Source organism: Stegostoma tigrinum, chromosome 25, assembly GCF_030684315.1.
Source record: "Stegostoma tigrinum isolate sSteTig4 chromosome 25, sSteTig4.hap1, whole genome shotgun sequence".
Lineage (NCBI taxonomy): Eukaryota > Metazoa > Chordata > Chondrichthyes > Orectolobiformes > Stegostomatidae > Stegostoma > Stegostoma tigrinum.
The window spans coordinates 11,927,604-11,945,797 of NC_081378.1; the positions used below are offsets into that span (position 1 = coordinate 11,927,604).

At 45.0% G+C, this 18,194-nt stretch overlaps 1 protein-coding gene across 2 annotated transcripts in view; it reads right to left on the reverse strand.

The window, feature by feature from the left end:
* Positions 1–18,194, reverse strand: part of il15ra (interleukin 15 receptor subunit alpha) — a 97,887-nt gene that overhangs the window by 69,080 nt on the left and 10,613 nt on the right. Inside the window, exon 1 of one of the 2 annotated variants that reach the window (XM_048554538.2) lies at positions 3,255–3,351. The exons of the other annotated variant lie outside the window; for it this stretch is intronic. The gene's annotated coding sequence lies outside the window, so the exon portion shown is untranslated. Of the gene's footprint in view, positions 1–3,254; positions 3,352–18,194 lie in introns of those variants that run through there. 2 annotated transcript variants of the gene reach the window in all.

Genomic DNA, 18,194 nt, shown 5'->3' on the forward strand with positions numbered 1-18,194 from the left:
AATTCAAAAATCTGTAAGATGTGCAGTCAAAGGACGAGGTGCCATTTCTCAAGCTTGGTTGCCTTAGGGATCTTGAAGTTTCCGAAATCAGTCAGCACAATCAGGGTTACAATACATTAGAATGATCAGAATGTACTTGGTATGCAAATGTAATTCTACATGGAATCCTATAAGTTTATAGTAAAGAAGGCAGCCATTCGGTCCATTGTACCACCGCTGGGCCTTTAGAAGCCTGGTCCCATTCGTCCTGCCCTTAGCTCTGCAAATATGTCACTTCAAGAGTATATCGAAGTCTCATTTGCAAATTTCTTAGAAACAAGCATCCCCTGTTCTTTAAAGTGGTACATTTCAGATAGCATGTTAAAAGACATTCTCATGTCCTCTCAAGTTCTTTTAGCAATTACTCTAAAGTTACCAAATACACTGGTGTCAATTACTTCAAGATTGAGTAACAATTAATAGCTACCTCTAATTTCCCTGTGTGATGTGGCAACTTGTACCTAAAGCAATTTACTTGTCTTGCTAAGTTACTCACCGTTAGAACAAGCTGCCAATTGGCACAGTTCAGAGGAGCCACTCAATGATCATGCATTCAATTAAGTTCTGTTCAAAATAAGCCCAATTCAGAAATGAAACACAGTTGCTGCTTAGAGAGTTTGCCATTGTTGCTAAAAGTATCCAAGCACCTTCCCAAATGCTGCAACGTGCTCCCAGTTGTTGTCACATTACATAACAGAATCCCCCAGAAACTGTTGGGAGCACTCATCAGGTCTTGCAGCATATGTGAGGCGAGAGAGGGACACAGTTAACAGACATAACCTGTTTCTGTTAGGCTCATTTGGACTGATCCAACATTTTGCCAGATTTCAATCTTTGGATACGTATGCAATTAATTTATTTATCCCAGGAGCTTTCTAATAAATTTATTCCACATCTTGCATCTTTTTAGTAAAAATGTTCCCATCCCCTCCGATTTTCTCACATACTCTGTTTGTTTTTAAGCTATGTGTTTTTCTTGTGAAAACCAAGAAACACTTTCTTCACAGTGAGCAAATTTTCTTGTGTTGGCTGCCAACACTGACTCCAGCTCCTGTAGTTCCTGCATAGACAACTTGAACTGCATCTCTTCAAACCTTCTCCTTTAGAAAACAATTCCAATTATTACTTCCTCATACCTAAAATCCTGCAAATGCAGTATCAAATTCCATTAATCTCCCACACGTGCTTTAGTATCACGGGGTTTAACAGGCAGCAAATACGAGAACCAACAGCAGGAATGGGTAATTCAGCCTCTCGAACCTGTTCCACCATTTAATACGATCATGTCCAATCTCATCTCATTCTCAATTCCACTTTCCTGTTTGCTCTCCATAACCCTTCAACCCATTACTCATTAAAAATATAATTCTTCCTTCAATTTACTTAGTGTCCCAGCATCTACCATACTTTGGGGTATTGAATTCCACAGATTCACAACCCTTTGGGAAAAGAAATTTCCCTTCATTTCTGTTCATATCTGCCAGCCGTCATCCTTAAACTGTGACCTTTTGCTCTAGATTGCCCCACATGTGGAAACATCCTCCCTAGGTCTACTTTGTCAATTACCCATTGCATCTTATGTATCTCAAATAATTCTTCTCTCAACCCTCTGAACTCTCGCAAGTATAGTCCAAATTGCTCAATCTCTCCTCATAAGACATATCTTTCATTGAAAGTTTTTGAGACGGTTTGTAGCTCGGGTTGTGGATGAGGTTGTAGACTTGCTCGCTGAGCTGATGTGTTTGGTTGCAGATGTTTCGGCACCCTGCTAGGTAACACTGTCAGTGCCCCTCCAGTGAAGTGTTGTAACGGGACCAAAACTGGACACAATATTCCAGGTGTGGTCTCCCCAATGCCTTGTTTACTTACAACACTTCCCTGCTCCTATAGTATCAGAGATAATGGGAACTGCAGATGCTGGAAAATTCCAAGATAATAAAATGTGAGGCTGGATGAACACAGCAGGCCCAGCAGCATCTCAGGAGCACAAAAGCTGACGTTTCGGGCCTAGACCCTTCATCCTTTTTATAGGGAGGCAGAGACAGGTTGGACTGGTTTTGGGATGCAGTGGGTGGGGGGGAAGAGCTGGGCTGGTTGTGTGGTGCAGTGGGGGGAGGGGACGAACTGGGCTGGTTTAGGGATGCAGTAGGGGAAGGGGAGATTTTGAAACTGGTGAAGTCCACATTGATACCATTAGGCTGCAGGGTTCCCAGGCGGAATATGAGTTGCTGTTCCTGAAACCTTCGGGTGGCATCATTGTGGCAGTGCAGGAGGCCCATGATGGACATGTCATCTAGAGAATGGGAGGGGGAGTGGAAATGGTTTGCGACTGGGAGGTGCAGTTGTTTGTTGCGAACTGAGCGGAGGTGTTCTGCAAAGCGGTCCCCAAGCCTCCGCTTGGTTTCCCCGATGTAGAGGAAGCCGCACCGGGTACAGTGGATGCAGTATACCACATTGGCAGATGTGCAGGTGAACCTCTGCTTAATGTAGAATGAAGGGTCTAGGCCCGAAACGTCAGCTTTTGTGGTCCTGAGATGCTGCTTGGCCTGCTGTGTTCATCCAGCCTCACATTTTATTATCCCTGCTCCTATACTCCATGCTCTTAACAATAAATGCCAAAACTCCATTTGCCTTACTACCTGCTGCACCTACACTCTAGCTTTCTGTGATACATGCAAAAGAACTCCCAGATCCCTCTACACCATTGCATTTTGAAGTCTCTCTCCATTTAAATAATAAGTAGCCTTTTTATCCTTCTGTAACTAACTTAATTACTAGTCAGTAAATTTTCTTGAGAGTCAGCTGGCTGTCAGTGCTTAGGCAAGAAGAATAAGCAGGAGTAGCTGTGGAACTAAAAGCCTCTTGCTGACAATCTTGAAATTGTGACTCCTAATAACTGATATAGCAACTCTTGGAAGCAGAATATCCTTTTTTACCGTGTCAAAATTGTTCAATGCGTCAATTAGGTCACCTTTTAATCTTCTCAACTCTGTTGAGAAGAAGTCCAATTTCTCTAACCTTTCCTGGTATCTAAAATTCCTCATTCCTGGTGTCAATTTTAGGAAACTCTCTCCAGTGCTTTAATATCTGTTCTTAAATAAGGTGCCCAGAACTGAACACAAAACTCCAAATGTGGTCTGACCAATGATTTGTAGAGGAGTTACTGTCACTTCCTTGTTTTTATAATCTATGACTCTATTTATAAATGTACTCACCTCAAAGTTTGTACCATTGAACCTGCATTGCCTCACAATGTTTCTTCTACTCCAATGCATTACCTCTCCACACTGGAATTCATCTGTTAGGTGTTTGTCCATTTGGCTAACTTGAAAATGTCCCCATTGTCCAATGTCCTGGCGGTTACAATTGACCAGCCATATAAATCCATTTTTCTGCACTTTCAAGAACAAATCAGAGGCTAGGAATCTTGCAGTGAGCAACTCACATCCTGCATCCCCGATGTTTTTCCACCATCTGCAAGGCACAAGTTAGGAGTATGATGGAATAGTCCCCAAATGCTTGGATGGTTGTAACTCCAACACCACTCAAGGAGCCATCCAGGACAAATCAGCCTGCTTACTTGGCACCGCATTAGCAGGTGTTAACTCCTTATATCACTCACTCTCAGTTGCAGCAGTATGTACCATCTCCATCTGCACTGTGGAATTTCACCAAGGTTCCCTTAGACAGCACCCTTCAAACTCAAGAGCACTACCATTAAAAGGACACTGGAACACCAACACTGCAGCTTCCCTTCCAAACCACTCACATTATCCTGACTCAGAAATATATCATCATTCCTTCACTGTCGCTGGGTTAAAATCTTGCAATTCCCTCCCTAAGGGCATTGTTAATCTACTTTCAGCACATGGGGTACAGTGGCTCAAGGTGGCAGCTCATCACCACCATCTCAAGGGCAACTAGGAAAGGGCAATAAAAGTTGACCAGCTAGCAATGCTCATCTTCTGTGAATGAGTTAAAAAAAAAGCTAAGACGGAGTCTGCAATTACATGAGATGATACATCGGTAATATCATGAGCAAGTCTCTTTGAGGTTTGTGATCTTCGTCATCTTTGTGATTTGTAATGAAAAAAAAATGGTGACTAATATGTTCAATGAGGTCTGCGTTTGAACTAATTCCTCAAATTCAATGCAGATTATTTCAGAAGTACCTATAACATTTCCCATTGCCTGGTTTGGTTTTAGCATAATACTTCATGTTTAAGGGTTATTAATGAGCACCACTGCTGTGGCCATCATGAGGAAATAAATTCAGGATTCCTGACAAGTCATGTGACAAATAAATATTAAGCAATGTGTGTGGGGGAGAAGAACGGAGTTCATGGGCTGAACCTTCCAATCTGTTCCACGAGTTGATAATCAAGTGTGAAGAATTTACAGCACTAGTGAGGGGTGATAGATTTAAGACAGATTTCAGAGGCAGGTTCTTTACTCAGAGAGTGGTAAGGGCGTGGAACACCCTGCCTGCCAATGTAGTTAACTCAGCCACATTAGGGGCATTTAAACAGTCCTTGGATAAGCATACGGATAATGATGGGATGGTGTAGGGGGAGGGGCTTAGATTAGTTCACAGGTCGGCACAACATCGAGGGCCGAAGGGCCTGTCCTGCGCTGTATTGTTCTATGTTCTATGTTCTAAAGTTATCTTTGTAGTTTAAACCTGTGTCGTCTTTTACACCTCCAGTTGAAGTTGTGGTCCAGTTGGTCACAGTCTCACCTCTGGTTCAGAAATCCATAGATATACACCCTACTCCAGAAACATGTGTTTATTATCTTGGCCAACACCCTGAGGGAATGCTGCACTGTCAGAAGTGTCATCTTTCACGTGAGAAATCAAACTAAAGCCCCATCTATCCTGTCAATAGGTATAAAAGATCCCACAGCGGTGCTCCTTTTTTTTGCTGGATGACATTTATCCCTCAATAAATGTAACTGTAACAAATGATCCATTCCTCACAATGTTGCTTTGTGCATATTTAAGAGTTTCCTGCATTACAATCATGCCTATCCTTCCAAAGTAGTTTATCGACTCTGAGGTCTAATGGTCACTGGCATAGATATGAGATACTGAAAATTACACAGATTTTGTGATAAACAGATTGCAGACTGAACAGTACGAAGCTGCGTATTATTATGAATCACATCATCTATAATAAGGCAGAAGGCTTTCAAAAGAGTGGAAAGACAACGGCCAGTAATGGACAATTATTTCTACCTTTTTGAATAAATGTATTTTATTATGAATAATTTTTATTAAAGTCAGCTTTTTAAAGATGTGGAGACTTTCTTGTGATAAGCTGATGTCACAAGCTATTTGGGGAAGTATGCCGATCCTCAAGCCCCAATATTCTATTTACACTCTATAAGTATACACTGTATAAGTATTCACTATATATATTTTTGGTTGTACAGACTAGATCGGCCAAAGAGCCTTTTCTGTAATGATTCTGTGATTCTACTTGAGTCACCACTGGACTAAAAGATTTAATCAAGTGACTCAATGTGTCCAATTTTCCGGTCTGTTTTTTTTCTATCCATTTGTGGGAAGTGGGCATCATTTCTTGTCCGTCCCTGGTGGCCCTTGAGAAGGTGGGCGAGAGCTGCCTTCTTGAACCCCTGCAGTCCTCCTGCTGTGGGTTGACCCACAATGCTATTAGGGAGGAAATTCCAGGATTTTGACCCAATGACAGAGAAGAAACAGTGGTATTTTTCCAAGTCAGGATGGTGAGTGGCTTGGAAGGGAACTTGGAGGTGGTGGTGTTCCCACATGTCTGCTGCCCTTGTCCTTCTAGGTGGAAGTGGTTGTGGGTTTAGAAGGTACTGTCTGAGGATCTTTGGTGATTTTCTGCACTGCATCTCATAGATAGTATATACTGCTGCTACTGAGCAGTGGAGGGAGTGGATGCTTGTGGATGAAGTGCCAATCAAGCGGGCTGCTTTATCCTGGATGGTGTCAAGCTTCTTGAGTGTTGTTGGAGCTGCACCCATCCAGGCAAGTGGGGAATATTCCATCACACTCCTGACTTGTGCCTTGTAGGTGATGGACAGGCTTTGAGGAGTCAGGAGGTGAGTATTCCTAGCCTCTGGCCTGCTCTCGCAGCCACTGTGTTTAAGTGGTGAGTCCAGTTGTGTTTCTGGTCAATGATAATCCTCAGGATGTTAATAGTGGGGGAGTCGCTGAAGATAACACTATTGAATGTTAAGGGATGGTAGTTAGATTGTCTTTTATTGGTGATGGTCATAGCCTGGCATTTGTGTGGCATGAATGTCACTCAGATTAACAAAAAGACCAAGTGGAGGCTTGGGGACCGCTTTGCAGAACACCTATGCTCGGTTCGCAATAAACAACTGCACCTCCCAGTCACGAACGATTTCATCTCCCCCTCGCATTCCTTAGATGACATTTCCATCTTGGGCCTCCTGCAGTGCCACAATGATGCCACCCGAAGGTTGCAGGAACAGCAACTCATATTCCGCTTGGGAACCCTGCAGCCCAATGGTATCAATGTGGATTTCACAAGCTTCAAAACCTCCCCTCCCCCTACCGCATTCCAAAACCGGTCCAGCTCATCCCTGCCTCCCTAACCTGTTCCTCCTCTCACCTATCCCCTCCTCCCACCTCAAACTGCACCCCCATTTCCTTCCTACTAACCTCATCCCACCCCTTTGATCTGTCGGTCCTCCCCGGGCTGACCTTTCCCATCCCTAACTCCCCACCTACACTCACGTCTACTGGCTCCATCCCTGCCCCTTTAACGTGTCTGTTTCCTCTCCACCTATCTTCTCCTCTATCCATCTTTGATCCGCCTCCCCCTCTCTCCCTATTTATTTCAGAACCTTCTCCCCCTCTCCCATTTTTGATGAAGGGTCTAGGCCCGAAACATCAGCTTTCCTGCTCCTGAGATGCTGCTTGGCCTGCTGTGTTCATCCAGCCCCACACTTTGTCATCTTGGATTCTCCAGCATCTGCAGTTCCCATTATCTCTTAACAAAAAGACTGATTAGGTTTCGAGACTTAACAAGAAATTCTTATTCATGACAAAGAAATTAGTCCTAACCACAAGCAAATTAAATATAAAACATCAACTTGTATCTCTTCCCCTTTTTTAAAAATTAATTCACAGGATGTGGGCACCATTAGCTAGGCCAGTATTTATTGACCATCTCTAACTGTCTAGAGAGAGCAGCTAAGACTTAACTACATCACCGTGACTCCGGAGTCACATGCAGGGGGGAAAATGATGGAAGATTTCCTTCCCTAAAGGGCATTAGTGAACGGATACCTTTTTATGATAACGGATGGTGGCTACATGGTTGTCATTAAACTAGCTCTTTTTAAAATTCTGATTTCTTTTAATTGTGTCCAAATTTCATGATTTGCCATGATGGCGTTTCAATCCATTTCCCCCCAGCATCAGTTTATGCCTCTGGAAGAGTAACTCAGTTGGCTGGATGGCTGGCTTGCAATGCAGAGTCATATCAACAGTGTGGATTCAGCTCCCAAACCAGCTGAGGTTACTTCTCAACCTCTCCCCCCTCCCTGAGGCATGGTGATGCTCAGGTTAAACTATTACTAGCTGTCTTCCTCGAATGAGACAGCAGCCCTATGGTCTGCAAGGACTGAGGCAAATTTACCGTTTACCAGTGATATTACTATTTTGTCGCCATCTCACCCACACACACACGCAACCAGACATAAACTAAAAGACAGAGATGTCATGGATGATGAAAAAGATGCAAGTGGAACACAGTTCAACGCCACCAGGCCACAGCATTCTTTTGCTTTTTCCAAGCTCTTCTGAATTCCAATCTTTTTCCAAATCCTATCAGTTCTTCACTGCAGACACTGAATAATTCGCACACTACTTGTTCAATCTCTCAGTCACCGGTGAAAGGGCAGCAGCTTATAGGCAAATCGTAATGAGAATAGTTAATTAGCTTCCAATTCTTTGTTACTTCTCTGCAAAGAGAGAGAGATGCTATCTTTTGTCTGCCCCTGCATTGTTGACAAATGAGCTGTTCGTCTTCAGCAAATCAGAGAGTTGTGTCATGCTAAGGATTCCCGGCTAACACGACTGGTCCTGAATAAAAAAAAATCAATCAACCTCCTGCCTCTCAGTGAAGTTCCCCTGAATACACTCTCAAGGGACCGATGAGTCTAGCAATCCTCCCTTACTGCCTGAACAAATCCTCAGCGTAAATGCAACTCACAATGAGTTCCAGTAACTTGTTTTAAAACTGCAACATCTCTGTATTGGGTTCCTTGGTTGAAATCAGTATTTTTTGCCCATTTTGGTGCATAATGCAAAAAGAAAGTAAAATGGAAAGATGTGTTTGCATACTGAGACGCCAAGACTCTTGGATGGATCGACTGATTTAGCTGCAGCAGGTATTTAGCTCCAGGAAATCAAGCCCATTGTTGAGAATGAGAGGTTTCTCTCTCATCCTCAGAACATTTCCCAGAATTCCTAGAGTGTGGAAGCAGCCCATCGAGTCCACATCAACTCTCCGAAGAGCATCCCACCCAGACCCACCCCCCTATCCTATCCCTGTAACCCTGCATTTTCCATGGCTAACCCATTTAATCAGCAAATTCCTGGACACTATGGGCAATTTAGCATGGCCAATCCACCTAACTTGGACTATGGGAGGAAACACAAGGAGAATGTGCAACCTACACATAGACAGTCATATAGTCATGGAGTAATACAACATTGAAACGGGCTCTTTGGCCCAAACTGGCCTGTGCTGAGTATATTGCCCACTCAGCTAATTCCAGTTGCCCGCATTTGGTCCAAATTCCTCAACCTTTCCCATCCATGTACCTAACCAGATTTTTTTTTACATGTTGCTATTGTACCTGCCTCAACCACGTTTTCTGGCAGCCCTGTCCAAATATGCACCACTGTCTACATGAAGAAGTTGCCCCTCAGGTTCTTCTTAAATCTTTCCCCTTTCACCTTAAATCTGTGCCCTCTCCATCCCTGGATAAAAGACTGTATTCATTCATCCTATCTATGCCTCTCATAATTTTGTACACCTCAATATGGTCCCCCCTCATTCTCCTATGCCACGAGGAAAAGTCCTATCGTGGCCGATCTTTCATTTTCACTTAGGTCCATTAATCCCAGAAACATCTTCATAAATCTTGTTTGCACACTTTCCAGTTTAAGTATGTCTTTCCTATAACAGGGTGACCAAAACTGCACACAGCACTTCAAGTGCAGCTTCACTAATGACTTAAACAAATGCAACATAACATCCCAACTTCTATACTCAATGCCTCGACTGATGAAGGCTAGCATGCCAAATGCCTTCTTCACCATCCTGTCCACATGTGATGCCATTTTCAATAAACTATGTACTTGTACTCGCAGGTCCCTCAGTTCCAAAACACTCCTCAGGACCTTACCATTTACTCTATAAGTCCTAGCTTGGTTTGACTACACAAAGTGCAACACTTCGCACTTATCAGTATTGAACTGCATTTGCCAGTCGTCAGCCCACTTCCCCACCCGAACAGGATCCCTCTGTAATTTTTGACAACCTTCCTTGCTATCAACCATACCTACTAATTTTGCATCATCTGCAAACTTACTAATCATGCTTTGTACATTCACATCCAGATCATTTATGTAAATAACAAATAACAAAGGTCCCAGCAGCGATCCCTGTGGCACACCACTAGTCTCCTAAGGCTGGAATTGAACCAGGTCCCTGTTGCTGTGAGGCACCAGTGTTAAACACTGAGCCACATACCTCAAACCTAAAGAATAGATTTTTAGACTTAGATTTTAAAAACGTCAAGTGGTATGGGAGAAAGCAGGAACGTGGCTTTGAGACAGAGGATCAGCAATGATCAAGTCAAGTGGTAGAATACACTCAAAGGGCTGAATGGCCTACTGCTGCTATTGGTTTCTACATTTGTATTTAGTAGGTGGAGGATGAGACACATGGCGCTTCATGCCTCCTCAAACATTCAACATTCTGGTTGATCTTTGACTTTCCTGTCCTATTCCCATATTGTTTAGTGCCTTTTGTGAGGAAAAAAGAAAATATGGTGGTGAAACACAGGGTAACATAGTAAGCAGAGAGAGGCTGGCATTATCAAGGAAGGGTCTGTTGGAGAGTTAGGAATGGAGGTGGGCAAGCACAAAAGGATTCAGAATCTATATGTGCTTTGCGCAAAATGATTCTACATCTGTCGTACTTGAAACAGACCAATGAGTTAAATAAGTTTTGTTCCTGGTTATCTGGATTTCAGACAAAACAAGTCAGAGGAAAATAGCATTGCCAACATTGGATACATTCCTGGAAGAGTCATCACCTGATATCCACCATCAAACCCTCAGCTGGTGCTCTTGTTATTGGTCACCCAGCATGGGCTTACTTGTGGTCTACCATCTTCGCTTTTGAAAGCGAATGCACACTTTGTCACTGAATTGACACTCATGAACAATCCAGTCAATTAGCCCTTCTGCATCCAACATAACTACAATTTCCTGGCTAGAGAAGTATATAGTGGTGAGCCACAGGGTTCAGTATTAGGACCATTGCTTTTTACTACACAGTGTGGAGCTAGAGGAACACAGCAGGCCGGGCAGCATCAGAGGAACAGGGAAGCTGACGTTTTGGGTTGGGACCCTTCTTCAGAAATGGGAAGGGGGTTGGGAGCCTGGAAATAAATAGAGTGAGTAGGGGTGCGGCTGAGGGAAGGGCGCTGAGGTAGTGATAGGTGGATGGAGGTAGGGAGTAGTGGGGATTGATCATTGGGTTGGGTGGGGGTGTAGGTAGGAGAGAAGACAGGCAGGCTGTGTCAGGTAAAGGAGGCAGGGGTGAAAGGGAAGTTTGGACATTGGATGAGGCCGGGGGTGGAGAGATTTTAAAACTGGTGAATTCTATGTTCAGGCTATTGTGCTGTAGGGTCCTGACGCGGAAACTTGTGAACCGTTTTGTGGAGCATCTGCGCTCTGTACGACAACAATTTCTGGTTGCCAACCATTTAAACTCCCCCTCCCCTCCCTGGGTGACATGTCTATCCTGGGCCTCCTCCAGGGCCACAAAGACGCCGCCCATAAACTGAAGGAGAAACGCCTCATATTCTGCCTCGGGAGCCCACAGCTTGATGGTCTAAATACGGAATTCACCAGTTTTAAAATCTCCCCACCCCCAGCCTCATCCCAGGTCCAAACCTCCCTCTCATCCCTGCCTCCTTGACCTGACACAACCTGTTCATCATCTTCCTCACCTATCTGCCCTACCTTCCCGCTGGCTAATCCCCACTGCCCCTTACCTGCATTCACCTGGCACCATCCTACCTGCCTTTCCTCAGCCCCACCCATCCACCCTCCAGCCTCGTTGGCCTGACACAACCTGCCCATCTTCTCTCCCAACTATTCGCCCCACCCATCCCACTGACCAATCCCCACCACTCCCTATCTCCATCCACCTATCACCATCCCATCTACCTTTCCCCAGACCCACCCCTCCTCCCTCTATTTATTTCCCAGCTCACATCCCCCTCCCCATTTCTGAGGAAGGGTTCCGACCTGAAACATCAACTTTCCTGCTCCTCTGATGCTGCCTGGTCTGCTGTGGTCCTCCAGCTCCAAACTGTGTTATCTCTTGTTGCATACTGACAGTGTTGCTCTGCTATATTAGAATCTGTGGGTTCGAGACCCACACCAGCGTATTAAGCCATGGAAGGTGCTTTTGTAACATAGTCAAACAAGTTGATTGTCAGCCTGTAAATCCTTACAATGTGTTTGACAGCAAGTGGGAAGAGCCAGAGACTCCTGGTCAGCTATCCTGCAGAAGATAAGGGAAAGCCACAGCAATGGTTTGCACATACATGTGTGTCTAATGGAAGTTCATTGCCCAGCTCTCGAAAACAAGGACATAGAGGAGGACTTCCAGGAGTCCTGTCTGGACTAGGCCTGGAATGGCAGCAGGGCATCAGTTGCAGCAATAGTGGAGCAGGGACTCCTGGTCACAGTAGGCCTGGAGCAGGGACCTTACAGAAGTCCTAAGGCCTGTTTGGGACTCCAGCTGATGAAGACAAACCTTTTAAAGTACTTGCTTTTTATTCTTCTGTACCTCAAAATGGTATGGGATTGTAGCAACAGAACACTTTTCACTGTATCTCCCGAGACATATGTGACAATAAATCATTCATTCATTTAGGAGAGAGAGAGATAGAAAACCCATTGGCATTTTACACTTACGTGAGGAATAAGAGAATGGTCAAAGAAAGAGTAGGGCCGATCAGGGATAGCATAGGGAACTTGTGTGTGGAGCCTGAGGAGGTAGGGGAAGCCCTAAATGAGTTTTTTGCTTCTGTCTTTACGACAGAAACCAACTTTGTAGTGAATGAAACCTTTGAAGAGCAGGTGTGCATGCTGGAATGGATAGAGATAGACGAAGCTGATGTGCTGAAAATTTTGTCAAACATTAAGATTGACAAGTCGCCAGGCCCGGATCAGATTTGTCCTCGGCTGCTTTGGGAAGCGAGAAATGCAATTGCTTCGCCACTTGCGAAGATCTTTGCATCCTCGCTCTCCACTGGAGTCGTACCTGAGGACTGGAGAGAGGCAAATGTAATTCCTCTCTTCAAGAAAGGAAATAGGGAAATCCCCGGCAATTATAGACCGGTAAGTCTCACGTCTGTCATCTGCAAGGTGTTAGAAAGGATTCTGAGGGATAAGATTTATGACCATCTGGAAGAGCATGGCTTGATCAAATACAGTCAACACGGCTTTGTGAGGGGTAGGTCATGCCTTACAAACCTTATCGAGTTTTTTGAGGATGTGACTAGAAAGGTTGATGAGGGTCGAGCTGTGGATGTGGTGTATATGGACTTCAGTAAGGCATTTGATAAGGTTCCCCATGGTAGGCTCATTCAGAAGGTCAGGAGGAATGGGATACAGGGGAACTTAGCTGCTTGGATACAGAATTGGCTGGCCAACAGAAGACAGCGAGTGGTAGTAGAAGGAAAATATTCTGCCTGGAAGTCAGTGGTGAGTGGAGTTCCACAGGGCTCTGTCCTTGGGCCTCTACTGTTTGTAATTTTTATTAATGACTTGGACGAGGGAATTGAAGGATGGGTCAGCAAGTTTGCAGACGACACAAAGGTCGGAGGTGTCGTTGACAGTGTAGAGGGCTGTTGTAGGCTGCAGCGGGACATTGACAGGATGCAGAGATGGGCTGAGAGGTGGCAGATGGAGTTCAACCTGGATAAATGCGAGGTGATGCATTTTGGAAGGTCGAATTTGAAAGCTGAGTACAGGATTAAGGATAGGATTCTTGGCAGCGTGGAGGAACAGAGGGATCTTGGTGTGCAGATACATAGATCCCTTAAAATGGCCACCCAAGTGGACAGGGTTGTTAAGAAAGCATATGGTGTTTTGGCTTTCATTAACAGGGGGATTGAGTTTAAGAGTCGTGAGATCTTGTTGCAGCTCTATAAAACTTTGGTTAGACCGCACTTGGAATACTGCGTCCAGTTCTGGGCGCCCTATTATAGGAAAGATGTGGATGCTTTGGAGAGGGTTCAGAGGAGGTTTACCAGGATGCTGCCTGGACTGGAGGGCTTATCTTATGAAGAGAGGTTGACTGAGCTCGGTCTCTTTTCATTGGAGAAAAGGAGGAGGAGAGGGGACCTAATTGAGGTATACAAGATAATGAGAGGCATAGATAGAGTTGATAGCCAGAGACTATTTCCCAGGGCAGAAATGGCTAGCACGAGGGGTCATAGGTAGTACTGTGAGGCAATACAGCAGTTAAGTATATGTGATAATAAAGTGTGAAGCTGGATGAACACAGCAGGCCCAGCAGCATCTCAGGAGCACAAAAGCTGACGTTTCGGGCCTAGACTCTTCATCAGAGAGGGGGTTGGGGTGAGGGTTCTGGAATAAATAGGGAGAGAGGGGGAGGCGGACCGAAGATGGAGAGTAAAGAAGATAGGTGGAGAGGAGAGTATAGGTGGGGAGGTAGGGAGGGGGATAGGTCAGTCCAGGGAAGACGGACAGGTCAAGGAGGTGGGATGAGGTTAGTAGGTAGGAGATGGAGGTGCGGCTTGGGGTGGGAGGAAGGGATGGGTGAGGGGAAGAACAGATTAGGGAGGCAGAGACAGGTTGGACTGGTTTTGGGATGCAGTGGGTGGAGGGGAAGAGCTGGGCTGGTTGCGTGGTGCAGTGGGGGGAGGGGATGAACTGGGCTGGTTTTGGGGTGCGGTGGGGGAAGGGGAGATTTTGAAACTGGTGAAGTCCACATTGATGCCATTGGGCTGCAGGGTTCCCAAGCGAAATATGAGTTGCTGTTCCTGCAACCTTCGGGTGGCATCATTGTGGCACTGCAGGAGGCCCATGATGGACATGTCATCTAAAGAATGGGAGGGGGAGTTGAAATGGTTTGCAACTGGGAGGTGCAGTGGCTTATGGCGAACCGAGCGGAGGCATTCTGCAAAGCGGTCCCCAAGCCTCCGCTTGGTTTCCCCAATGTAGAGGTAGCCACACCGGGTACAGTGGATACAGTATACCACATTGGCAGATGTGCAGGTGAACCTCTGCTTAGTATGTAAAGTCATCTTGGGGCCTGGGATAGGGGTGAGGGAGGAGGTGTGGGGGCAAGTGTAGCATTTGCTGCGGTTGCAGGGGAAGATGCCGGGTGTGGTGGGGTTGGAGGGCAGTGTGGAGTGAACAAGGGAGTCACGGAGAGAGTGGTCTCTCCGGAAAACAGACAAGGGTGGGGATGGAAAAATGTCTTGGGTGGTGGGGTCGGATTGTAGATGGCGGAAGTGTCGGAGGATGATGCGTTGTATCCGGAGGTTGGTGGGGTGGTGTGTGAGAATGAGGGGGATCCACTTTGGGCGGCTGTGGCGGGGGCGGGGTGTGAGGGGTGTGTTGCGGGAGACGCGGTCAGGGGCGTTCTCGACCACTGTGGGGGGAAAGTTGCAGTCCCCCTCTAGGCCCGAAACGTCAGCTTTTGTGCTCCTGAGATGCTGCTGGGCCTGCTGTGTTCATCCAGCCTCACATTTTATCATCTTGGATTCTGCAGCATCTGCAGTTCCCATTATGACAAGTATATGTGATATTTGGCTTTGAAAGGAGGGGGCATTGAACAAACAAGGAAGTCATGCTATTTCTTTACAAATACAACGTTTTGGCCTCAGCCTCAGCTTGTTCAGTTCATGTCAGAACATCGCATTTCAGTGAAAGCAGTGCAGGGCAGGTCACCAAGGCACAGCAATGACAAGAGTTACAGCTGCATGGAGAAATTAGAGCAACTGAATGTTTCACCTCAAAACAGAGAAAGTTATGTGGAGGCATAAGAGTGGTATAAAAATTGTGGAACACTTTGCTAGCACAAGTAATGAGGCAAGTGAGTCAGCTATCAGAGGAAATTTAGAATAAATTGGCAAAAGGGAAAATAATTATTTCACACTGTGATCTGGAGTGCACTACCCTGAAGGAGCAGTGGAATCAGAATCTAAAGGAACTTTTATAAAGCAACTGAACATGAATTTAAAGGGAACTAATCTGTAGGCTGATGGGGAAGGTGCGGGGGAGTGGGCGGAAGTTGGAGAGCTATTTCAAACAGCCAGCACAGAGGCACCTGAATGGTCCCACTCATGCAGTAAGCTTCAATTAATTATTAAAATGCAAGAAAAAAATTCATGGTTGTTTGATTTTCCTCCCAATTTGCATTGGAAAGTGACTGCTTGTTTGTAGAAACTCTGAGTCACTTCCAGAGAATTGGCAACTCTCTAGCTCCACAATCCAGGCCAGCCATGGAAGCAGGCTAGTCCACGAATGGGGGATGATTTGTGGCATGGGGAGAGTGAAATGACAACTGTAAAACTAAAAAGGTCTGCCTACAGTTCACTGCAAATGCTGTTTGATTGTGTCCTGGCTGTAATGTCTTTTGAACCAGATCAAAGACAGCAGCATCACTTTTTGAAAAGTGAACACAGTCCTTCAGGTGCAGAAACGCTGATAGGCAGGGTCTGTAATTTGGGTGCCTGGCAACACTTTTCCTCAAGTGAAGCAAAGGTAAAGTCCTCTTTAACGTCCTATCATCCTGGAATCTCTCTTGCAAATGGGATTCCAGGTCAGGATCACATCCAACTGCTGCTGTGGCCCAAAATGAAATGATGCGTGCATGCTAGAGGACAGATTCTGGGATCCGACCCATACATCAGCATTTATTGAGAATGACTGATGCATTAAACTGTGAGATTCTGTGAATTACTTTACTCCTCAATTTGAACTGAGGGCACAACAGAAAAATGCTACACAACAATTACTTGTCATGGAGTTATTGAGATGTACAGCACAGAAACAGACCCTTTGGTCCAACTCATCCATGCCAACCAGATAGCCTAAATTAATCAGGTCCCATTTTTGAGCATTAGGCCCATATCTCTCTAAACCCTTTCTTATTTATATACCCATCCAGATGCCTTTCAAATGTTGGAATTGTACCAGCCTCCACCACTTCCTCTGGCAGCTCATTCCATTCAGGCATCACCCTTAGCGTGAAAAAGTTGCCTCTTAGATACCTTTTAAATCTTTCTCCTCTCACCTTAAACCTATGCCCTATAGCTTTGGACTCCCCTAACCTGGACAAAAGACCTTGGCTATTCACCTTATCCGTGCCCTTCATGATATAAACCTGTATAAGGTCACCCCTGAGCCTCCAATGCTCCAGCGAAAATGGCCCCAGTCTATTCAGCCTCTCCATATAGCTCAAACCCTCCAACCCTGGCAAGTCTTTTCTGAACCCTTTGAAGTTTAAAAACATCTTCCCTATTGCAGGGAGACCTGAATTAAATGCAGTATTCCTAAAGTGGAGTAACCAATCTCCTGTACAGCTGCAACATGAGTTTCCAATTCTGATATTCAATGCACTGACCAATAAAAGCAAGCGTCCCCAACACCTCCTTCACCACCCTGTCTAACTGCGACTCTACTTTCAATCAACTCTGAATCTGCACTCCAAGGTTTCTTTGCTCAACAACACTCCCAGGGACCTTACCATTAAGTGTATAAATCCTGCCCTGGTTTGCCTTACTAAAATGTAGCACTTCACATTTATCCAAATTAAAATCTATCGGCCACTCCTTGGCCCATCTGATCCAGATTCTACTGTACTCTGAGGTAACCTTCTTGGCAGTCCACTGTACTACCAATTTTGGTGTCATCTGCACACTTACTAACCACACTTCTTATGTTCACATCCAAATCATTTATATAAATGATAAAAAGCAATGGACCCAACATTGATCCTTGTGGCACACTGCTGGTCACAGACTTGCAGTTCAAAAACAACCTTTCACTACCACCTCCTATTTTTGAAGCAATTTTTCATTCAAATGGCTAGTTCTCCCCATATTCCATGGGATCTAACCTTGCTAACCAGTCTACTAAGTGAAACGTTGCCAAATGCTTTGCTGAAATCCATGTAGACAATATCCACCACTCTGTCATAATCAATCTTCTTCATCATTTCTTCAGAAACTCAATCAAGTTAGTAAGACACGACTTCCCATGTAGAAAGCCATGTTTACTATCCCTAATCAGTTCTTTTCTTTCCAATTACACATAAATCCTGTCCCTCAGGTCCCCTCCAACAATTTACCCACCACTGACATCAGCTTCACCGGCCTATAGTTCCCTGGATTTTCCTTACCACCTTTCTTAAATAATGGCACCATGTCAGCCAACTTCCAGTCTTCTTGAACTTCTCCCGTGGCTATCAATGATGCAAATATCTCAGCAAGGGGCCCAGCTACCATTTCCCTAGCTTCTCACAAAGTTCCAGGAATTATCCACCTTTATGCATTTTACGATGTCCAGCACCAGCTCCTCGGTAATATAGACGCTTTTCAAGATGTCGCTATTTATTTCTCTTAAGTTTTCTAGCTTCCGCGTCCTTCTACACAGTAAACACTGATGTAAAATGCTTATTTAGTATCTCACCCATCTCCTGAAGTTTCACACATTGGCAGCTTTGTTTATCTTTTAGGGAACCTATTCTCTCCCTAGTTACTCTTTTGTCCTTAAGGTATCTGTCGAAACTCTTTAGATTCTGCTTGACCCTATTTGCCAAAGCTGTCTCATGTTCCATTTTGCCCTC